At 39.9% G+C, this 25,335-nt stretch overlaps 1 pseudogene; it reads left to right on the forward strand.

Moving 5' to 3' along the window:
- Positions 1 to 779: 779 nt before the first annotated feature.
- LOC102493976 (E3 ubiquitin-protein ligase RNF5 pseudogene) lies at positions 780 to 4,786 on the forward strand (annotated as a pseudogene).
- Positions 4,787 to 25,335: the final 20,549 nt, after the last annotated feature.

Genomic DNA, 25,335 nt, shown 5'->3' on the forward strand with positions numbered 1-25,335 from the left:
CTGTTTGGCGCGCGCACGCCACTTATCGCAAAAAAAAAAAAAAAAAAAATCTCTCCAAAAACAAAACCCCAACCCTTCAAGAATATGAAAGAGTACAATGTTTTTATAAGGAAAGATGCCAGGCAGAGAGAGACATGGTCATTTTCTGGAAATCATCAACTTTTCCCACACCCGACTTCCTAAAAGAGAGAGAAAATCAAAGAGGGGCTCTGATTTGTTGGCCCTTCCAATACTGGAACGTTCCCACTAAGAATCAACCTCCAGAGCACCACACAGCAACCTTGAGCCCGGCAGACCTGTTGTTTCAGGGACCCCTAAGTCTGGGGGCGCCACACACAATATTTAACAATTCCAGAGAACACATTCAGAGGTCCAGCAGACAATGTCATGAAGTTTACTTACTAGGGAAGTTCCACTGATGGCCAGGTGGAATATGGTCCAAGCCATCAGCGAATACAGATTCAAAGTTTATAGGCCAAGAACAAAGCATGTGTAAATCAAATAAAGACATGCATTGTTTAGGGATTTCAATACCAGATCAGGTTATTAATCAATAGAATTAGCAGAGTATGTCTGAGTTAGTCTCTGGGGTTTTGTGGCTCTAGTCTGTGATGTTAATTGTGGGAGAGATATGAGGCATACCTCCAGAATGGCCCTGACCACTGACCAGTGCCATGGAACAAGGGAATGGTCAAGAGGACCTTATTAGGTCCAGCTGGGCCAACAGCAAGATCTCAGAGGAATAGAACAAAGAGGGATATGGAAGGAGAGTTCAATGTATGGAGTTTACCCGCACCTGCGGATACCTTTCTGGAAGCAAGTTGTCAGTTGAGAAGCACTCTACTCTCTTCTCTACCTCTTGCATTTCATCTGCTGCTGAGCACAATAATTCCATCCCTACTCAAGTTCTTGATCTTCATAATTCAGTCATAGAGAATCAAGCTTCCAATAGGAAGAGTCATATCTACAGAGTAACACTTGCCATTCTTTTTTTGTTTCTAGGTTTTCCTTTCTTAGAGATAATATTATATATTCATTAATTCATTTTTTATATTCCAGGGAACTTAGGAAACTCGTATTCCCCACCTCCTCACATCCAGACGTGGGCCACATGACCAGATCTAGACAGTAGAACATGACATAAGGAATGCACTATTCCCAGGCTGACTCCATAAAAAAAATAATAATTTTCTCAGATTTGAGCCTCCCTCTTCTCTGGCCACATGTGAAGATGACTATGCCCCAGTATGGAAGAGAGATAAGTTAAACCTCACTTATAGGTAGATAGGGTAAGGGCCCAAAAGGAAGTCACTATGTCTCTCTTTTTTAACAAAGTCTCTTATGTTTTTCCTGTATGGTCTGGTTAATGTATAATATACAACCCTTTTACATGTCCCTAAAGAATTTATGACTCCTTCTTAATAAGGCAGGAGATGGGGATATTGAGCACATAGGCAGGAAAAGGCCCAAGATGGAGTCACTATGGCTGTTGTGACAAAGCTGGCTAACCTGGGATTCAAAGCAACTATAGCAAAGAGCAATCGTTTCTATTTGGTAACTGTATTCTAACAAGAAGTACAGATTGCCATGGTCTGTTGAACCCACAAAGAATAGGGTAATAAATCGCTCAGACTAACTATTTTTTAAAAAATCTTTCAGTCTTGGGAACCAGCAGCTAGCGTAATGGCTATGTAGCTGGACTCCCACGTAGTCAACCACGGTTCATGTCCTGGGCCCGGTGGCTTAAAACTCACGCCAGGCACGTGTGCGTGCGTGCCCAAGATCCCGAGAGGAGAATGGAGGAGAAGGGATTGCGGCGTGACCATCCCTCCTGGGGGGTGATTTCTTGCTTTCTGTCTCTATGTCTCTCTCTCTCTGTCTGGTGAGTGCACGTGCCCTATAGTGAAAACATCTCAAAAAAAAATCTTTCAGTCTTTTATTGCTCTACCATAGGCATAAATGTTCAGAAAGGGGTTTTCTAAAGTCCACTTCCTTATCAGAAAGCCAATCCATTGCTCAGACGCTAGTTTAGAACCCCATCACTTATTGTTCTTGTTTTTTTCATGTTATTAATTCTTTGTGAGCATTGAACAAGAACCAGAGTGGGCATTGGGTCTGATCACCCACCGCTCCTGTGTCAGGAGTCTGGATTCCTGAGTCATGTTGAGGAAGTTCCTCCCAAGAGCACCACTCTACTATCTGAATTGGAATTTGTGTGAATGAGAAAGGTTTACTGCATGCTGTTGAGACTTTTAGCATGGTTGGATATAATAGCTAGTGGGGATTTTCACCCTAAGTGATACTTTTTTTGGGTTTTGTTGTTGTTGTTTTTGTTTTGTTTTTGTATAGAAATGGTGTTGTTTGGGACCAACAGTTGGTGTAATGGCTATGTCACTAGAATCCCATGTAGTCGGCTGCGGTTTGAATCCTGGACCCAGTGGCTTAAACTCACACCAGGCGCGTGTGTGTGTGCATGCCCAAGATCTTGAGAGGAGAATGGAGGAGAAGGGATTGCGGCGTGACCATCCCCCCTGGGGAGGCGCTTTCTTGCTTTCTGTCTCTCTGTCTCTCTCTGTCTTTCTGGCAAGTGCATGCACCCTGTAGCAAATAAATATATAAACAAATAAATAAATAGAAATGGTGTTGGTCTTCAAATGTTGAGCACCTGTGAAGCAGAGAACATACTATAAAGATGGTTTCGATTCCACAGTAGCTTAGGAAATACTAAATTGAGCCAATCACATAATCCCTCTAAATCCAATCATTTTCCCTCTGCTTTTTTTAGCCTTCAAATCTAATCAGCAGTGGGGTAGAGCTATTTCTAGTTACTCTTCTCTACCTGCTGAAACTGACTAGGAATGGCAGTGCTGGGGAAGGACATTGGTCTGAGAGCCAGAGGATTAGGGCAAAGTCCCAGTTGTACCACTGACCAGCTCTAAGTTATTTCTTTGAATAAGTTAGTTTTCTCTGTGGTTGTTTTGTGTTTTGTTTTTTTGTTTGTTTCAGAATTTCACTACATTGCTCAGGCTGGTCTCAAATTCACTGTCCCCCTGCCTCAGTCCTCTGAATAGCTAGTATTCTAAATATATGCAACCACACTCAGATTCATATTGTATTTTGAGCACAAAAAGACACTTTTCATAGCACGAGTTTGACATAAGTGGCATGCAAGCCTCAATCTTCCCTCCAGGTAATATTTTTAGACTTGAATTCTCAAAATCGGAACGAAAAACCTAGTAGCCTACGAGTGTACAGATGAGTTTTGTTGGGACAGCATCATGTCGTTAAAATAAAAGACATTCCATATAAAAACTCGACTTTAAGCTTCACTGGCAACGCTTGCTTGTTCATGTGCCAACAAAACTGAAGCTAAGTAGCCAGATACCTCACTTCCATGCTGTGTGTTTCTTGTTTGCCACGGCCCCCACTACTGTCTAATGCTGTACATTAGTTTGATCCCATCTATCTGGCCACTGTGGACACTGGAGTTTGCAACAAGATTAGGATTAACTTTAACCCTTAGGCTGCCATCAGGGATAAAAGAAGAATGGCTACTAAGAGACTTGGGACATAAACTTGGCAAAGCCAGAGGATGTGTCAAACGAAGGGTGGACGCCAATATTAAGAACAAGCATCAGGGTCGTATCCAGCTGACAACCTAGAGCAAGATGATAAGTTGAAAAAAATTGTAATAAATCCTAGACAGTCTCACACAGTGTTTCTGCCATACCCTTGATAGGCCAAGAATCTTAAACTCTCTCTCAAATTTTTCATTTATAAAAAAATGAGAGAAAGTCAAAGCATGGAAACAGAAAATGAAGAAGGAGGAGGAGGAGGAGAAAGAAAAAGAAAAAGAAAAGAAAGGATCAATAGTAGCCAGGAGTGGAGAGAAGGCAACATGTGGAGCCCTGAGGATTTTTAGTGCAGTAAAAATACAGTTTATGATACCATATTAATAGACACACGTTATATACATTTGTTCACACTGACAGAACTTACGAAACCTAGAAGGGGAGACTGAGGGGAATGTGGGAGTCAAAGAGGTGACCATTGCAGCTGCGGAGGAGCAGGTCTGGGGCCCCGAAGAGCCAAAGCACCACCGGGTTGGGGCAGGCGCGACCCTCGAATGTGATACATGTTTGCAGACGGCTCAGGAGGCCGCGGTCTGCGTGTGTGGCCACCTGTACCGCTGGCCCTGTTTTCCTCAGTGGCTAGAGACACGACCAGAGCGGCAAGAATGCCCCGTGTGTAAAGCTGAGATCAGCAGAAAATGTCGTCCCACTTTATGGGCGAGGGAACCAGAAGCCTCAGGATCCCGACTGAAGACCCCACCCTGCCCCCAGGGCCAGCGACCCCCTCTGAGAGCAGAAGGGGCTTCCAGCCATTTGGCGATACCGGGGGCTTTCGCTGCTCGTTTGGTGTTGGTGCTCTTCCCTTTGGCTTGTTCACCACCGTCTTCAATGCCCACGAGCCCTTCCGTAGGGCTACAGGTGTGGATCTGGGACAGGGTCACCCGACCTCAAGTTGGCAGGATTCCCTCTTCCTGTTTCTCGCCGTTTTCTTCTTTTTTCAGGCTGCTCAGTATTTGAGCTGGTCTCCTTCCTGCCCACCTCCAACCACAAGAGAATCAGTATTGGGGTCCCTGCTGATCCTTCCTTACTCCTGGACCTCCCTGACTCCTCCACTTCTGCGGGCTAAGGCCAACCCGGCCACTGTCAAGGAGGGTGTGGACAGGAGGAAGGACATCTGTGTGTGGGAGGGGAGAGTCCATGCAGCAGCCGGGTAACCCCGGGGGTGCTGGAAGAGGACAGAAGGAAGAGACTGTCTGTTTCTCCTTTCTCTTAACCCTTTGCTTTCACCCAGGTTTCTTTCTTTCTTTTTTTTTTTTTTTTTTTGGTTTTTGCTATAGGCCGCGTGTGCTCGCCAGACAGACAGAGACAGAGAGACAGAAAGCGAGAAATCACCCCCCAGAGGGGATGGCCACACTGCAATCCCTTCTCCATTCTCCTCTCGGGATCTTGGGCCCGCAGGCTCACTCACCTGGCGTGAGTTTAAGTCGCCAGATACAAGACTCGAACCGTAGTCGACTACGTGGGAGTCCAGCGACGTAGCCATTACGCTAACCGCTGGTCCCATCACCCAGGTTTCTTGAGTTGATGTTAAAAGGTGGGCTCTAACTAGCTCTCCCTCTTGATTTAATTTAATTTCGTCTCCCTAATGTCTAATGTGGGTTCTGACTCTTTAAGTGCCCCCCACCTCCTTTATTACAAATTCAATAAAAAATGAAATATATATTAAAAAAGTAAGTGAACCCTGTGGACTTTAGGGATTGAGATGTGTCAGCGTGGGTTGGTTGATTGTTACAGATGCAGCTCTCTGGTGGGAAATGTTGATACTGGGAGAAGATACGCAAATGTGGGGCACTGAGTGAGGGAGAGGTACCTTCCTCTCACTTTTGCTGTGAACCTAAGACCGCTGTACAAAGTAGTCTTTAATTTTAAAATATTTTGGGAAAAGAAGCAGTAGAGAGAATTGCATCCATTCTTAGGTCCTTTTGAGAATTAAATGAGACAGTTCATGTAATGCATAGGGCCTAGCAAATAATAGGTGCTTAATAAGAGGTGGGCAGCTATCATTCTCACAACTGAAAAGAGTGATTTTTTTTTTTTGAACATGACCTTGGAGCTTGATTTCGAAGAGTCACGAGATGAACGATAGGACCTGCTCTTTCTTACCAGTAGCTGGGAAAGATTTAGAGGAACGTCTAAAAGAGAAAGAAAAATTTTCCACCTCATACTTAAGCTTGTAGTTAGCGCCCATGTAGAGACAGCCACCCATAGCACTCCTTCCCACAAAATACCAATCGAAAAAAAAAAAAAAATACCAGTCAAATGGCTGCAACCATTTTCTCCTCGGCTCTGTTTTGCAGATTGTTTACCATTCTTTGGAGAACTTTCAATTTTCAAGTTTTATTAACACATTTTCACTCCTGTTACAAAGTTAAAAGCAAAAAATAAAAAATGTAACAAAGAGAATGTTTAAAGAAACTAACACTGATTAGACACCCAGTGTGTGCCAAGAAATCTACTTGGTACTTTTCTCCTAAGAATACTACAAATTATTTTGTTCTTCATGTATTTTTCATTTTTTTATTTTTATACATTTTGTCAATGTATATAATTATAGCATGCAAAATGAATTTTCCCAGCATGGATACACTGTATATTAGTCCAGGTAAAGGTATTATACATGTTTCATCAACATCATTTTCCATTTTGCGTCCCTTAAATGTTCTGCTGCTTTTTCTCCTTCATTCCCTTCCTCTCACCCTCCTCCATTTCCCACCCCCTTCCTCACTGTCCCTAGCATCCACGATTGTTCTCGATGCTTTTATAGCTTCCAACCTTTCAGTTTCTGCCATAGAGTGCGGACATTTAGTATATATTTAGTGGGGACATTCAATGCCTCTTTTTCATAGTCTGGCTTGCTCTGCTTAGCAGTAAGTCTCCCAAATCTGTCCATTTTCCATTAAATGCCAGGGTCTAATTTTTTTATGGCTGAGTAGTATTCAATAATATATATGTGCCACATTTTTCAATACATTCATCTGTTCATGGACATGTGGAAATTGTGAATAATGCCGCAATAAACATGGATGTGCATGTCTTTTCCTGACTGACTGTATTCCTGTCCTTTGAGTAGATACCAAGGGGTAGAATTGCTGGATTCTATGGTAGTTCTATTTGTAAACCACCATAATGTTCTCTGTGGAGGCTGTACTAATTTACAGTTCCACCAACAGTATAGGAGAGTTCCTATTTCATCACAGGCTTGTCTACACCTATCATTCTTTTTTTTCTTAACCATTCTGACTGGGATAAGGTGATATCTAATCATGGTTTGGATTTGCATATCCCTTATGATAAGGAATTTTTGAGCATTTTTTCATATGCTTTTTAGCTGTTTGTATGTCTTTCTTAGAGAGTTGTCTGTTCAACTCATTTGCCTGTCTTTTAACTAGGTTGATGGGGGGAGGGGGGGTGATTGCTTGAATTCCCTGTATATTCTAGTTATCAATCCCTTATCTGGGGCATGTTTGACAAATATATCCTCCCGTTCTGAGGTTTGCTGATTGGCATTGCAAATTCCATGTGGCCGATAATGAAACTGAAAAAAAAATGTAATTAGGTGATCTTTCTGGGTTTGTGTGTGTGTGTTCTTATTGTTGCTTTGTCAGAGTGTTTATCAGTATATGGAATCCTTTTGGTTTTGTTTTTTTTTAAAGAGAGATTTTTGTTATAGGGCATGTGTATTCACTGGAGAGACAGAAAAACAGAAAGCAAGAAATCACCTTCCAGGGGGGATGGCCACACCACAGTCCCTTCTCTTTCATTCTTCTCTCAGGATTTTGGTTATACGTACACTTGCACCCAGTGTGAGTTTTAAGCCACAGGGTCCAGGACTTGAACAGTGGTTGACTACTTGGGAGTCCAGTGCCTAAACCACTTGCTCATTCCTGAAATCCTTATTTTAATCCAATTTGTTTGCTTTGCTGCCTATTTGCCACATTCTAATGTATATTTCACATGAGAACAGATCTTGCTGGGTTGGTTTTTTTTTTAAATCCAGTGCCTGCCCTCGTACCTGGCATCATAGCCTGGCAATGTAAAATAGCTGTTGAATGCATGAATTCACTAATTTTTAATGAGTGGATGAGTGAGTGATGATTGCCTAAAGATAGTTTTGTATTCATAGCTTGTCCACTCCTAAGTCCACGAAGGTAACCTTTCAGAGGCTACCCAGACAGCAACACTGTGCTGGAGTGGTGCAGACATTACGGGCCTCTGGTCTTCCCATCTCCTTCCACCAGTTGTAAAGAAAGGCCACCTATCTGCCCCATTGTTCCAAAAATGTCTTCTCTTAAGGGTTTAAGCACTAATGATATTAGTCTTGTCTGTATTATCATCTTTTTGCTGGAATCCTTATCCACATGCCATATGGAAAATATGAGGAAGAAGATGGCCCTAATTCTCAGGTATCTCCTGCCTCAGCCATGAAGCCTCTTGAACACTTCATTTTGGGACTGGCGTCTTCCCAGGCATGGGTGGTGGCCTGTTCTAAGTAGAAGTCACATTGGTAAGACTGATGACAATCCAGGCTGCTGTCCACATCTAGCAGTGCCTGGCAATCTTACCTTACTCTAGCCATTTTTACCACTTTCATCGCAATAATAGCATTAAATCAAAGGTGTTTTACATCCATATTCCCATTTTATCCTCAAAGAACTCCATGCACTGGGCCAGATACTGCTAGGTCCCACTTCACAGGTCACAAAGTAAGGGCTCAAAAGTGAAAGTGACTTCTTAAAGTTCATAGTTCTGTTATCAGCAGAGGCAGATCAAACTCAGTCCCTTGAATTTGGTCCATGTCTTTTTAATAGGCCATGTAACAACTTGGCCCTGTTGTTTATTCCACACAGGTGTAACGAGGCTTGATGTGTCTGGGTTCTTAAGTAAATACAAGGGTGCAGAGACAAGCTGCTTGATGTAGTGGACAGAGCACAGACATTATATCATGGATGTAATGAATTCACTGGGGTGCTTGATCAACATCAAGTTCCCACTCAGGGCAAGAAACTGACATGGGCAGAGCTGTCCATCTGTGGATACCTTACTTTCAAAGTCCATACTGGGCATGTGTGAGTGCCCAGGGCCCTGAGGAGATAGAGGGCTAGAGAAAGACACTCGTGTGACATGAACCTGTTGAGGGTGTTTTCTCTCTACCTTCCTTTCTCTCTCTCTCATGAACATTTGCCTTTTATTATTAAGAAAAAGAATCCTACTCAACTGTAATAGTCTGACATACTTAGAGGTATGACTGATTGCTTTCCAAAGATTTTATTTTTCTTTTCTTTCTTTCCTTTTTTTTCTTTTTGGAGAGGTTTTTGCTACAGGGCATGTGCACTTGCCAGAAAGACAGACAGAGACAGAGAGACAGAAAGCAAAATATCATCCCCCAGGAAGGATGGCAACACGGAAATCCCTTCTCCTCCATTCTCCTCTTGGGATCACACACACACATGAACCCAGAGTGAGTTTAAGACACTGTGTCTGGGACTCGAACCATGGTCAACTAATAGAGTCCAGCCACATAGCCATTACACCAACTGCTAGTCCCAACGTTTTATTTTCTTTAAATTTGCTGAAGGTGAATGAGTTCACCAGAGAAACAGAGAGGAAGGAAACACCTCCCAAACGGGTCTCAATAACACTATAATCCTCTCTCCTCCGTTTCTCCACATTGTTGAAATTTGGGGTACACACACAAGTACTCAGTGTGTTTTTAAAGCTGTCAAGCCAGGGAATTTGAACCAGGCAGTCAGCCATATGGATTGCAGCTTCCTTAATCCATGGATGGCAGTGGCAGTTGTGTCATTTGCTCGTCAAGAACCTGACACAGACCTCCACTTAACCAAGCAGAGAGGCCCCTGACATTCTGCACACAACCCTGCTTTACTTCCTACTTGTGCTAAGTGGGTGCCTTGAGTTAGTGAAGGGTGTTCCAGGCCCAAACTGCAAGCCAGGTCACACATTTTCCAAATGAAAGAGTGATTTTTCTCCATGTGAGGTAGTGTTTTATGTGTGTAATTTTCATGCCATTTAATGCTTTCATGAAAGAGTTTCGCATTTCTAAGAAAAACTGCCTCATCTCTCCTCGCCCTACAAACTCCTTACCACAGTCCATCTTAAATATTGTTATCACATCCTTTCACCCCTTCCTGACACAGAAAATAAAGACCACTTGACGCTGGAGAGGTGTGACGAGAAGACATTTTAGTATATGTGCTGCCGAAGCCAACACACGAGAAGACATTTTAAATACAGTTGCCTTAAATTTGTCAAAGATGGATTTTCAGAGGTGATGAGTAAACTGTTTAACATGTTAGATGAGATCAAAAGGCATAAATGTTTTTAACTCTAGTCATGGGAATTTAGGGTAGATATTTACTAACTTTTACTGTTCCAGATTTGCTCATTGTCTTAGTCTATTTGAGCTGCTATAACAAAATATCATAGAGTGGGTATCTTACATAGCAGAAATGTCCTTTTCACAGTTGGGGAGGCTGGGAAATCCAAGACGAAGGCCCATTAGATGCAGTCTGGTGAGGGCCTAGTTCTTGGCTCACAGATGGCACTGTCTTACTTGTTCTCACAAGGAGGAAAGGATGGGGCAGCTCTATGGGGCAGCCTTTCTAAGGACATCAATCTCATTCATGAGAGCTCTGTCTTCATGACCTAATCACTTCCCACAGTCTCACATCCTAATAGGATCACCTTGGGGATTAGATTCCAACATGTGAATTTGGAGGGAAGGACACAAACACTCAGACGATGGCAGTTATAATCCCTTTACTTGAACTATGTTATTTCATCTTTGCAACAACCCCTTGAGGTACTATTGCTAATACCCTCTATTTTATAGAAAAATGAATGAAGGTTTAGATTAGCTAAGAACTTTGCTTCAGGTCACCAGCTGGCAAAAGGCAGAGGCAGAAATTAAGCCCAGGCAGCCTGGCTCACAGCACATCCTCTTACTGCCATCCTATACCCCTCCTGCCTGGAAAGGCTGGAAAATGAACTGATGTTTCCTCTGGCTTCTGTTGATCTTTTCACACAGTTTCTTTTTGCGGCTGTAGATTCTGTTTGATTTCGACGTACTTTTGCTCTCTCTAGGATTATGCTGAATTTCATAAGAGGTAACAATGACCACTGTAGGAAAAATGACTCCCACATTCAGCATATCTCCTGTATCCCACCCCCAGGACTCTGTGTCAGCATTTCTGAAGTTAAATTGCATCAGGGACTTTCTCCCGTCCCTGACAGCAGGACAGATAGCCCCAATGTGAGCTTAATTACCTCTCCAGTTATGCGGACACAATTTTGCTGCAAATCATCTTGGGCCAATAAACCAAGGTCTGTCTTCATGCCAAAGAATAATAAACTCTTCCAAAACAGGAGCTTCCTCCTTATAAATAAAACCAGGCTTTCATTGGTGGTAAACAGCCATTTGCTTCAGAGGAGAAAAAGGTTATGCTTTCATTGGTTGCAAACAGCCATTTGCTTCAGAGGAGAAAAAGGTTTGGTGAAGAATTATTAACACTTTTTGGAACAGGTGCGGTTTAGTCAGCATATTTATCTTTAAAAAGACGTTGGAAGCAAACATTTTCATCTGGAGTGTGAGGTGACAGATAACAGCAGAAATCTATGAAAAGTCAGGCGAAAATGTATTGCTGTACTCTGGGTCTGTAAGAAAATGGTGAGAGAAGAGAAAAGTTTGTAGAGGAGTCATACCTCAAAAAACAATTCTGTGAGTTGTACCCTTAAGGAGGGAAAAGTACTTTTAAGAAAAGCCATATTTTGATATTCCAGCAGCACTTGATGGCACATAATTGCCTTCCTTCAGCAACATGCCCATGTGAAGATGAAAGATAGAAAAACACAGAGAAAGGATCACAGTGCAGCTGCGATTTCAGTTCCCAGGGAGAGAGTATTTATGGAATCAGACAAGGAACAGCTCTAGAGCTGAAGTCTCTTTTTCCTATAACCTTAAAGAAAAAAGGAGTGGTTATTTGGGCATATTTTCCTGCATACTACACCTAAAAAGGCATTATTTTACTTCTCTTTTATCTAAAATTTTTATTTATCTTAATGGCATATTTGTGGTTTGAGAGTCTAGCAAATTCTTGGAGTGAAAAGGAGGTTTTATGGCTTAGAAGAAATGTCAGAATCCGTACATCTTATTTTTTAACTTAAAAATAGCCATTCATAATCATGTGCTAATAATGAACCACAGGGTGTAGAATTAAAAGAGATCTTAAAAGTCCTCTAAGTCCACCTGAACAGATTTTGTCTCAAAAGGGATTCATTAGAGGCTCCCCAACCTGAACCTAGGCCCCCATAGGTCAGAGACCTTTCTTTAGTCTCATTCTAAGGTTTTCTTCAGATTGGATGTCCTTGTTATTTCCATCTTCCATCTCTCAGTCCTGGTGCTCTGTTCTTCGGTAATACTTGAAGAAATGAACTCACAGTGTTCATAATCTCTTTGTGTTTACTTCAATGAGAGATGTCCTAGCTCTTTAACATCAGTTACTTCTCTGGACTTTGTCCTGTTTCTCAATGTCCATTTTTCAAAAAAATCATAAAGGAGCACATGAATGCTCATGAGAGAGAAGGACAAAGAGCAAATAGCACCCATTCCAGGGTTCAATTGTGCCATGATCTTCCTCCACTAGTCTGCCAGGGTGCTCAGCATAGCAGAGTGCAGCTCATAGATTTTTCAGGCTGATCAAGATTCCATCTTTGGGGTCAGCATATGACTTTCTGCTCTGCAGTGTGATATGCTACCACCCGAACCACAGAGACTGGGCCTCAGTTTCCATTTAAAAACATCACAATATGAACTGAACACAGACTTAAGGACTAAGAAATAATAGCAAATTAAATATTCTGCCAAATGAACTATATAAAAAAAGGAACTGGTATTCCTGGGGTTATGCAATGGATTTTAAAGGAGCAAATTTTGAATCACAATGGGCAAGAGAAGTGTACATCAGTTGGTGGAAAATGGCAAGGACGGCTTTCTCGGAAAGGGGAGTGGTTATGAAACTGCACTAATTGGAATGAAGAGAAATGTGAGAGACAAGAGTGAAGGAAGACTGGCTTAGAAAGTTGCACTATTTTCATCCTGTCTATTTAAGATCCCAGACCACCTTGCCATCACCTTTCATTTGGGAGATACAGAGAATACATGTGACTTCTGGAAAATTTAGATGTCATTTCTTCAACACTATTTATGAAGTGTTTAGTACATGCCAGCCATTGTGATGAGTGCTGGGGGGTTGTTGGAGAGCAAGACCCATGAACTTTACAGTTCAGGAAGGATGACATTCTCTTACAAAGACATAACAAAGAATATATTTGATGTTAGAGGTGCTGTGTGAGCATACTCAGACAGAGAGGAGTGTTCAGGTAGGTCATTATGAATTGTATCATGTTTAAGCTGGATCTAAAGCAAAATTAAGAGTTAGATAAGGAGAGGGGTGTTTAGAGTAGAGAAACAGAATGTGAAAGTATATAGGCAAAAGAGAACAACCTGGGGAATGTTCAGTGTGACCAAACATGGAATAAGAGGTGGGCAATGATGGAAAAGTTTCAGAAGAGGAGGAAGCAGCAAGTAATGAAGCCCTTCAACAACCATCAAAGATGCCACTACAGATAAGCACCAGGGCACAAGAACGGACCCCTTCCAGGTCCTGCCCTGAAGGTGTTTACAGCACAGTGGGATGACAGCTAAGTCATTAAATATTTAAAGGACACATTCTGGATAGCATACAGGGACAGGCACAGGCAAAAGATGGATGAAATGAGTATATTTGTGGATTTTTGCCTATAGTTCCTCCTCATCCTTCAACAAATACTTATTAGAGAAAACTCAATCAGAAAAACACACATACACACAATTGTGTTAGGCACTGAGGATAGAAAAACACACGAAAATCATTTCCCATTTTTAAAGAATTATAATCTCCTGGAATGACATGCAGGGAAGTCGATGTTTACATTCAAGCTTGAGCGCCACAGCAAAGATACTCAGAAGGCATAATAGGAGGCCCGAAGAAGAAAACGTGTCCTTCCTAGGGACCAGAGAAGGCTGTAGGATAGAGAAAAACACCAATCACTTATTAAAGACTGGGCTGGAGTTAGCTCCATGAACAGGAGCAACTTCTCTATGCGGGTGGGCTGGTGTGCACCAGTCGTCAGTGAGGACGCTCGAGTGCACAGTGTTGGGATGCTTATGGAACTGCTCTGTGACATGGCTCAGAGCACAACTGCCCTACAGTATGGCACAGCCTAATTTTAGTTTAATAGATCCCACATCAGTTCTCTCTTGAGAGTGGACCATATATCCAGATGGTCTCCCTGGCCACGATTTCATCACTTGCCTTCATGTTTTAATCACACACTCTAATAAAACATGAGCTGTTTAAAGGCAGTCAGTCATTCAGGGATCAAAGTCACATGGGAGGGTTTGGTTGCCTGCCAAATCAAAGCTTGGCCCTGAACTGCTAGGAAAAGAAAGATTGCCTCTGAAATAAATATTTGGAGTTCAGTAGACATGACCAGACTGCAGTATTTTTAACTTATGAAAGATCACATTTAGACCTTCAATTCCAAGTATATCTATCCTCTTAACTTGTTTGCTTAAATTAAAAAGTACATGGGAGAATAATGAATCTTAAGAACATAATATTAGGAGGAAAATCTCAAGATAAACTTTATTTCTGAATAAATATTAAGTCAGAAACAAATGTAAATGGTAAATGTGAAGTCAAAACTTCTGTTTTTCAACTTTTAATGTCCTAGTAAAGACATTGGTCTTATGGAAGGGAAAAGAAAAGTAGTACTGGTGTATTTTTTTCTTGCATTTAATCTTATGTGAAAAATAAAGAATAATTCCACCTCCCTCAGAAATGTTCTGCAATCAGGACCAGCAGTTAGCGTAATGGCTATGTCGCTGGACTCCCACATAGTCGACCACGGTTCGAGTCCTGGACCAAGTGACTTAGAACTCACTCCAGGCGCATGTGCGTGCATGCCCAAGATGCCGAGAGGAGAATGGAAGAGAAGGGATTGCGGTGTGGCCATCCCCTCTGGGGGGGGGGGGCGTGATTTCTCGCTTTCTGTCTCTCTGTCTCTCTGTCTCTGTCTGGCGAGCGCACGTGCCCTATAGCAAAAACCTCTCCAAAAAAAAAAGAAAAAAGAAATGTCCTGCGATAAGCAAGATGAGCACTGGAATATTGTGCAAGTATCCCAAGTCCATATGGTGCAAGTAACCCAAAGAGTTCTCATCTGTCGTCAGGAGACTTATCACAGTACCATTGATGGCAACTCTCGGAGCTTCAGTTTCTCCATTTGCCATGTGAAATAGTTGTGTTAATCCAGAGCTGGGAGTTGGTAGCACTTGATGACCAAAACAGGAATAATTGTGGTATCTTTCCAGAGCTGAGAAAGAGACTGAAGCAATATCCAGGTCCAAAAGAAGAGTTCATTGAGTCATTAGTGAAGTCAGGCCACAAGCCCTCCTGTATTTCTACTCATTATAATGTCCATTGTCTTCAAAGATGCACAAACTATTAAGACAGAGAAAAAACGTAATTGAGGAGAACATGTGAGATGTTACATCCTGAAGAACCTTCAGACTCAAGAGAATATTTGTATAAACAGAAAACACAGTGGCGAACATCTTGGACCTCAGACGATCTCTGCATCATCACCTCAAGCAGCATCATCACAGAGCAACTGAAATAATTTTTAAGTGTTATAGAACTGTCTCTCAGACATGATTATCACTGCTATATACTCAAGAACTAAGGCTCAATAAAATATGATGATATAAGTCAAAGTAACCTGAAAGCTCTGAAATGAAGAATTAAATGTAAGATGAAATGACTGTCCCTCTTATCACTAGACCAATTATCATCATTCCTACAGGCAATAGTAAAAGGACCCATAGCCCATTTGATCTTATTTTTAAATGCATTGGGAATTTATCTTGGGCATAGGCCAATGTAATATAAATATTCATGCTTAGTATGTTGCTCAATAAAATAAGTAGTATAGTATTTATTCACTTAATGAGTAGATCTTAATTTTATATGTGGAAAATTTTAACTGGAGATGGTGACTTTATTTAAACTTCATTTACATATTGCATATCCTCCAAACTCTTAACCCAATAAATTAACATTAAAAACTGTATTACTCAAGGGGCCAGCAGATGGCAAAATGGTTATGCTGTTGGACTCTCACATGGCTGACCACAGTTCAAGTCCCAAACCTGACAGCTTTAAACTCACACTGGGCACATGTACATGCATCCCCAAAATCCCAAGGTGACAGTGGAGGAGAAGAGATTGCAGCATGGCCATCAACCTGGAGGATGATTTCTCACTTTCCATCTCTCCATCTTTCTCTATTTCTCTGGCGAGCACATGTGCCCTACATTAAAAATCTCTCTCTAAAAGAAAACCTGTATTACTCAAAAGTTATCCTCAGCTAATATGTCATAGCCACTAGGAGTGGTTATCTTTTATGTATATGATTTTTAAAAAACTCAGAAAATAACAAATGATGGAAAGGATGTAGAGAAACTGGAATCTTTGTGCATTGCTGGACTCCTATGTAGTCAACCACGGTTCAAGTCCCAGACCTGGTGACTTAAACTCACACGGAGTGCGTGTGCATGGGTGTCCTAGATCTCAAGAAGAGAATGGAGGAGAAGGGATTACGGTGTGGTCATTCCCCATGTGGGGGTGATTTCTCACTTTCTGTCTCTCTTTCTCTCTCTGCCTTTCTAGAGAGCTCATGTGCCCTATAGCAAAATCTCACCAAAAAAAAAAAATATTTGAAGGTTTAAAGCAGTGAAAATATTCATGATGCTGAAGACAAAAAAAAAAATATTGGATGGGATAAAGCAGTGAAAATATTCATGATGCTGAAGACAGTGTGTAACAAGTTGGGAGAAGGGAAGAGTATGGAGTAGGGTAGTAAGAGAACAAATAGAGAGGCATGACATTGGTGGGACAAAGAAATGGTTTATTACCTGTTGATGATAACATGTGTAGTATTCTCAACTGGGCTGGTCTGAGAAGTATTTCATGTTGAGTAAGGTCTTTTTACAAGCAAAATGATAAATAGTGATTGAATGTTTTAAAAAAAATAATGATGATAATAGTAATAATAATCTGGAAAAAATGATGAAAAGCTATTTGATGATGATGATGTGGATAGTAATGTCTTTGTCTTGACTGATATGCATATAATATTCCTTCTGGAAAAAGAAATGTAATGCACTGTAAGAAAAAAAAAGCTAAAATGCTAAATTTTATACTATGAGTGTATAGAAATATATGTGTATATATACATTTTTTAAAAAGAGGTTTGTTTTGTTTTGTTTTGCTATAGGGAACATGTGCTTACTGGAGAGACAGAGAAACAGAGACAGAAATCAAGAAATCATTCCCCGGGAGGATGACCATGCCACAATCTCTTCTCCCCCATTCTCCTCTCAGGCTCTTGGGCATACAGTCACATGTGCCCAGCATAAAGTTTAAGCTACTGGGTCCAGGACTCAAACCATGATAAATTATGTGGGAGTCCAGCGATGTAATCATCATGCCATCTGCTGGTCCCTCTACTATGTATACTTTAACATAGCTAAAGGAATATAAAAGCTGGGGCCCCATAGGGCACAGTGGTAGTACAATGCTATATGATGCTAGACTCACATAGGAGGTTCCCGGTTTCACATACCAAGGCTTCTCTGTGCGTCCTGGTAGTATGCCTATAATCTGGGCTGGCTGAGCCTGGGGAAGAATCACAGCATGAAGGCTCTGTTGGGGATACATATCATTTTTTCTCTCTCTCTTAAAAACAAAACAAAATGAAACAAACAAACAAAAACAAAAGACTAAAGCACTCTAGAGATATGCAATGGTTGAATGTAAAAAAGAAATCATTTTTTAAAAAATTATTTAAAAAGACAAAAGTTTAACAGCCCCTATAAAAATAGCCACAGTTAGAAAAATTCATCTAATTGTTTTTAATTCATTCTAGTTGAACATCATGTTTCTGTTCTCTTTGGAATAAAGCCTACCTAGTCATGATGACTAATTTTTTTTTATATGTTGTTGGAAATGATTTCCTAGTATCTTGTTGAGAATTTTTGTGTCTATATTCATCAGAGACATTGGTCTATAGCTTTCTTTTTTTGTTGTACCCTTATCTGTTCCCACCCTCCTCCCACACTGTCTCTAGTATCTACAGTTGCTTTCCATTTCTTCTTTTTCCCCACATTTTATTGATTCCCAAAATATCTTAATTAATCTAAATACTTTCAATAGCAAGTTCAGCTGATATATACATGTCTGTGAACACATGTTCACATGAAATTCCATGAGTAGAATGAATATACTATAAAACAGAACCTAGCTGAGGCTACATGGATTATTGCACTCATTTAAATAGGTATTTTTTAGTATATATTTTTTTAATTTCAAGAAAAGCAGTTTTAGGGAACCAGCAGTTAGTGTAATGGCTATGTCGCTGGACTCCCACGTGGTCGACCACTGGTCGTGTCCCGGACCCGGTGGCTTAAAACTCACGCCGGGTGCGTGTGCGTGCAAGCCCAAGATCCTGAGAGGAGAATGGAGGAGAAGGGATTGCGGCATGACCATCCCCCCTGGGGGGTGATTTCTCACTTTCTGTCTCTATGTCTCTCTCTGTCTGTCTGGTGAGTGCACGCACCCTATAGTGAAAAACCTCTCCAAAAAAAAAAAAGAAAAAAGAAAAGCAGTTTTAGCTTTAATAAATCAAAATAAAAAATGTTAAAAGAAATTTCCTTAAGACTTAAAGCCAGGAAACAGGTTAGGATTCTGTTCAAATAGTAGGTATATGAACCTGTCAACAGCTCAAGCAATTTTGGTATTGTTATCAGGCAAAACTCACTTCTTAGGGCCAATTTTTAGAGCAATCAGGAGAGGCTAAATTGCACTTTCATAACAAACATCTTCCACACTTTAAGAAGCTTACAATGATAAAAATTAATTTTTTACTAACACTACTATTTTGCCATGGGTTGATTGCGGGCCCTGTCCCACACTCCTTGCCCCTGAACCCAAGCTGCTAGAACAGCCTCCATCCCAAATATTGTCTGTCTCTTGCTACCACAGAAGGAAAGCAATAATATGTCAAACTGTGTCTTGTTTTCAAATCTTTATTGTGAGCTTAATTAACCTAAACAACTCACACAGATTAAAAACAAATCCAAGATAATGGAGGAATAACATACAAAATCTAATTATATTCCAGAGGAAGATAAGTAGAAATATTTGGACACTAATAGTATTGACTACTACAGTCTGTCTAAATGCATATGTAATTGAGATTTTCAAATAAAATTACTCTTCAGTTTAGATTTGCTCTGAGAGTTTTCAGTTTCTCACCCTTTGTCCAGACACACATTTACATTTTTACAGATAACTAAAACTCCTTGAGGATTTAAACAAAAGTACTCAGCATGTGAGTTTTAAGAACAAATAGTCACTAAATTGCACAGAGCATTGGGTTATAATGGAAAGAACCCAAGCTTTGGTTTCATTGTGAACTAGGTTAGAGACTCAACTACACAACTGTGTTTCTGAGTTAAAGTGGTTAAATTAGTTCACTTTTATAAATTTTATTATCTTTGTTTGCCAGGCACAAATAATATTAAAACTGATTTTCTGCATGAGTTGTAATAAGTCTGAAATTATACTGAAAGTGTCTTAATAACTGTATTGTTAGATTGACTTTTATTGCCAGAATGTGTAAGAAGTCCCTCAACAATTCTATTGTTAGAGTGAAGAGTATTGCTAAAGTGGGTCATTTATTGTAGGTAACGTCTTATCTTGCTAGTTAAGTTTATACTTCCTAAGACTCCTGAGGAAAAAGTGACTGCTCTTATTGTGCAGGTTTCAGAAGTCTCACTATTTTGGGAAGTATTACAACCAAATGAGAAAAAAGACTCAATTAGGTAGCCAAGCAACAAGGCAGTATGTTTTCGTGATCAACAGTAGAGGCTCAATGTGAACTCAAACATTTACTCAAAGAGAGAAATCAGAGAACAAGATGCCATTTGGAGTCAGAGACTTTTATTGTAGTAAAGTTGAAGGATCTCTGAAAACAGATTCTCTAAAGACCACCATTCAGTCAGACTGAAGAATATGCTGACTGTGCTAATCCTGAGCATCTTTAAAGGGCAACTACTATGGTAGGTATTTTAAAGAGGCACAATAACATTCTTATTTAGACTAAGGCTCAGTGAGGTGAATTTGTCAAGGAAGAAAGAAGGACAATTAGGATCTAAACCAAAAACTATTTGACTACAAAGCATAAGCTCTTGGGATTAATTTACTTTAAAATCTATTTATACATTACTAAATATAGAATTATCATATAATATAATGAATACCTGAACACTGGTCACTTAGGATAAGACATAAACTATTAAAAATACAGTTGAGGGACCAGCAAATGGCCTAATGGTTACATCGTTGGACTCCTGTGCAATCGACCATGGTTTGAGTCCCAGACCTAATGGTTTAAAACTCCCATTGGGTGAATGTACATATATGCCAAAATCCCAAGAGGAGAATGGAGGAGAAGGGATTGCAGCATGGTCATTCTGCCTGGAGGGGTGAGTTCTCACTTTCTATCTCTCTGTCTCTCCAGTGAGCACATGTGCCCCATAGCAAAAATCTCCAAAAAAAAAAAAAAAAAAAGTTGAAAGTCCTATAAATAGCAATCTGATAGAATTCTCATCAGTTATATTCTTCCAACTACCGAGTTGACCATAGGTAGAGCCGTAGTTGGGATGGCCCTTCATAGTTGGTTCCAAATAAAGGAGAAGACTGGACCTTTATACCCCAACCTTGGCCCATCATTGGACATGAACTGACTCCAGGAAGAGGAGTGCATAACCTCAAAGAAAGCACCTCCCTTCGTCCAAGGGAAACAGCTGTGAGTTGTCAAAATAAACACTCCTAATACGTGAGTGAATAATGCCTTAGTCTTGAGTGCTAGATCCAGGAAGAAAAAAATTACAGCATCTAATACAAATATTCATAGAAATGTTTGCTGTATGGCTGGTTTGAGTTTGCACCTAGGTTTATACAATAATATGGGTTTCATAGATTGAATTATTGATCCAATTTCTTGGGATTCTAAATCTATCTTTTTCTAGATCTGGTATCAAAGAAATGAAAGCCTTGTTTAAAAAAAGAATATAGTAATTTAATGAGATAAATTTTATTGCTAACTTGTCCTATTTTATCCCATTAGGCTATCATCCCATGACTCACCTCACCTGACCCATGCCTTTAAACTCCAAAATGCACCTTCTCTTTCAGACATCTCCCTTTGCTATGTCCCACACCATCAGCTATTTCTCCAAAACACAGTGCAGAAGCCAGGCACAGTGGGAGAAAGTGATGTAGCTTCAGAGAAACGATGACTCACCACCTTTACCCGTGTTTTTTGAACTACATAGAGTACTTTGAGATCTTATATTTTACTGGCCCACATGATGTGCAAAGCATGTCACATAAATTTTCCTTCCTCCTTTAGTTACATTTCTCCAGCCCAGCCCTAGGTACACCTGGTCCTGAGGGTTTGGGAAAGGAACCACCCATCTAAAGCTGGCTACAATACACCCTTCTCTGATTGTAACATGAGACCCTCTCCTGAGAACACACTGAGAAGCAGAATACTCCTTCTTCTCTGACACCACAAAATCAACTCCAAAAAATTAGCAAGAAGTATACAATGCATCAGATGACCAAAACTAGCACAGAGGCACAAGAACTATGAGAAGACAAGAAAATATCTCTCCACCAAGGGAACAGAACAACTCATCATCCACAGACAGCAAAATAGAACTCAGAAATGTCAGAAAGAGAATTTAGCAAATTCATAGTGACAAAATTAAATGAGATACAAAATAAAACAGAAAATCAATTCCAGGAGATGAGGAAGTCATTCAATGACTTGAATGAGAAGATAGATACAAAAAACAAAAAACAAACAAAAAAAAAAACCCAGAACTTCTAAAGATAAAGATTATAATACAGGAAATCAAAGCCTCCCTTAAAAGTATTAATAGCAGATTAGACCATGCAGAAGATAGAATCTTGTATCTAGAAGACAAATCCTCTGACTTAGGTAAAAATCACCAAAAAGAATGAAAAAATAAATGAGGACAACATGTGGGAAATACTAGATATCATTAAATGCCCATATATCAAAGTAATTGGTATTCCAGAAGGAGAAAATCTAATCATGGCATAGAAAATCTGCTCCAGAAATACTTGCACAAAAATTTCCAAACCTAGAAAATAATTCAGACATCCAGACTCAAGAAATACAAAGGAGTTCAAATAGAATCAGCATAAGATGGCACATCATAGGCAGAATAGTCAAAATCAAAAACAAAGACAAGATTCTAAATATCATTAAATGCCCATATATCAAAGTAATTGGTATTCCAGAAGGAGAAAATCTAATCATGGCATAGAAAATCTGCTCCAGAAATACTTGCACAAAAATTTCCAAACCTAGAAAATAATTCAGACATCCAGACTCAAGAAATACAAAGGAGTTCAAATAGAATCAGCATAAGATGGCACATCATAGGCAGAATAGTCAAAATCAAAAACAAAGACAAGATTCTAAAAATGGCAAAGAAGAAATGACAAGTTACCTACAAAGTTTATCCCATTAGGCTATCATCAGAACTCTCAACTGAAACAATATTAGCAAAGAAAGAAAGGAAAGATGTATTCAAAATGCTAAAATAAAAACAATTTTAACCAAGAATACTATATCAGTAGTATACCTGACAGTATAAAAGTGGATGGGTAATAGGGGATGGGAGGGGAAAAGCAAATAAAACAATTTAATAAATATAAAACTGAAAAGTATCTATTGATGATAATGTATATGGTAATGTCTTTGACTTGACTAATATGCACTGTATTCATGTTGGTAAAAACTATGTTGTACATTGTAAAGTTATATGGTGACTAAATATAAATATTTTGTTCCCAGGTTGGTTCTATAGTACAACAGTAATGCACTGCTAAAACTAAAAAAAGGCCACATCTCACATAGTGACCACAGTTTGAATTCTCTGGCTCAGTCAACCCAAAACACCTGTGTGCCTGTTCAGGATCTGATGAATTAGAGGGCTGGAGGAAGGGAATTATGGTATGACCAGACCCTGTGAAGGGTGCTTCTGTCTCTTTCTCTCTCTCTATCACATACATAAGAATAAAGAAAAAAATGTTAAGGAATACTTTGCTCCTTTCCCATGTTTTATTTCCCCTTTGTTATTTCTTTTTTTTTTTTTTTTTTTTGCATGGTAAGACCAGACCCTGTGAAGGGTGCTTCTGTCTCTTTCTCTCTCTCTATCACATACATAAGAATAAAGAAAAAAATGTTAAGGAATACTTTGCTCCTTTCCCATGTTTTATTTCCCCTTTGTTATTTCTTTTTTTTTTTTTTTTTTTTTTTTTGGAGAGGTTTTCACTATAGGGCGCGTGCACTTGCCAGACAGACAGAGAGAGACAGAAAGCGAGAAATCACCCTCCAGAGGGGATGGTCATGTCGCAATCCCTTCTCCTCCATTCTCCTCTCGGGATCTTGGGTATGCATGCACACGCACCCAGCGTGAGTTCTAAGCCACCGGGTCCGGGACGTGAACCGCGGTCGACTACATGGGAGTCCAGCGACATAGCCATTATGCTAACTGCTGGCTCCCCCCTTTGTTATTTCTAAAACACTTATTTAGTATGTGATATGACAATTCTATTATCTCAGATTCTTTTGGATCTCATTCTATTTCTTTGTTTTCTTTGTTTTTGTTATAGGGCATGTGCACTCATTAGAGAGAGAGAGAGAGAGAGAGACACCACACACACACAGAGGGAAAGTAAGAAAGTGAGAAATCAGCCCTCTTTGGGGATGGCCATGCCACAATCCCTTCTCCACCATCCTGTCAAGTTTTGGGGTATATATGCATATTTTTAAGATACTGGGTTCAAGACTCGAACTGTATAGTCAACCATGTGGAATCCAGAGCATTAACCTCGACACCATCTACTGGCCTTCATTCTAGTTTTTATGTGCCGACTCACACTATGACTGTTTCATCCTATGTCTTACTATATTGCATTATATGGTTGCTCTTTTCAAAATGCAATGTAAAATATTGAATGATGAGGTCACTGAGGGCTAAGAAGCTTTTTCTGCAGAAACTTAAGTTGACATAGTTAGAAAATGTGTTAATTCCTATGGGATTTTCAGGACACAGTGAATGAAACCTAACTCTAAATCTGTGTGGACTGGAGTTTGAAATTGTGGTGTTCTTACATACTCATAAGCTGATTCTTACAGATAATTTTGAAATGCCTTGAGTATCACTGATTTGGAAGTGAAACAGCTAGTTCATTTGGAAGAAAGCATCTTAGTCCTAACCTTTAAGAAGTTTAGATGTTTTTGTTTTGTTTTGTTTTTGAGAGATAAAAGCAAAAGCCAGCATATTTCATTTGTCTCCAACTCATCAAATTCCATGAGTTGAATATACACCTTTGAGAATTAGCATAGCCAGCACAGTCTTCAATAAAACGAAAGGATTTCCCTTAGAGACTTTTTCCATGCCTATGGTCAAGTCTTTAAAATAGATGCCCTTCTATATTCGTTCCCTATTAAAAGTGGGGATGGCCATGCCACAATCCCTTCTCCACCATCCTGTCAAGTTTTGGGGTATATATGCATATTTTTAAGATACTGGGTTCAAGACTCGAACTGTATAGTCAACCATGTGGAATCCAGAGCATTAACCTCGACACCATCTACTGGCCTTCATTCTAGTTTTTATGTGCCGACTCACACTATGACTGTTTCATCCTATGTCTTACTATATTGCATTATATGGTTGCTCTTTTCAAAATGCAATGTAAAATATTGAATGATGAGGTCACTGAGGGCTAAGAAGCTTTTTCTGCAGAAACTTAAGTTGACATAGTTAGAAAATGTGTTAATTCCTATGGGATTTTCAGGACACAGTGAATGAAACCTAACTCTAAATCTGTGTGGACTGGAGTTTGAAATTGTGGTGTTCTTACATACTCATAAGCTGATTCTTACAGATAATTTTGAAATGCCTTGAGTATCACTGATTTGGAAGTGAAACAGCTAGTTCATTTGGAAGAAAGCATCTTAGTCCTAACCTTTAAGAAGTTTAGATGTTTTTGTTTTGTTTTGTTTTTGAGAGATAAAAGCAAAAGCCAGCATATTTCATTTGTCTCCAACTCATCAAATTCCATGAGTTGAATATACACCTTTGAGAATTAGCATAGCCAGCACAGTCTTCAATAAAACGAAAGGATTTCCCTTAGAGACTTTTTCCATGCCTATGGTCAAGTCTTTAAAATAGATGCCCTTCTATATTCGTTCCCTATTAAAAGTCAAGCAGTCCTACTGACAAGAAGTTAAATCTAGCCTGTCATCTAAGAAGAGACATATATCTATGTCAGAATAAGGATTCTTGAAGAAGGGCAGAGCCAGGACAAGATCATGAAACCTCTGAAGAAAATAATTTTGACAAAACAAGTGTGACAGCATACTGCCAGAAGATGAAGTAATGGACAAGTCTAAATATGGTGTGAGTGGCCCCAAC

This window comes from Tupaia chinensis, unplaced genomic scaffold (genome assembly GCF_000334495.1).
Source record: "Tupaia chinensis unplaced genomic scaffold, TupChi_1.0 Scaffold147282_1, whole genome shotgun sequence".
Lineage (NCBI taxonomy): Eukaryota > Metazoa > Chordata > Mammalia > Scandentia > Tupaiidae > Tupaia > Tupaia belangeri.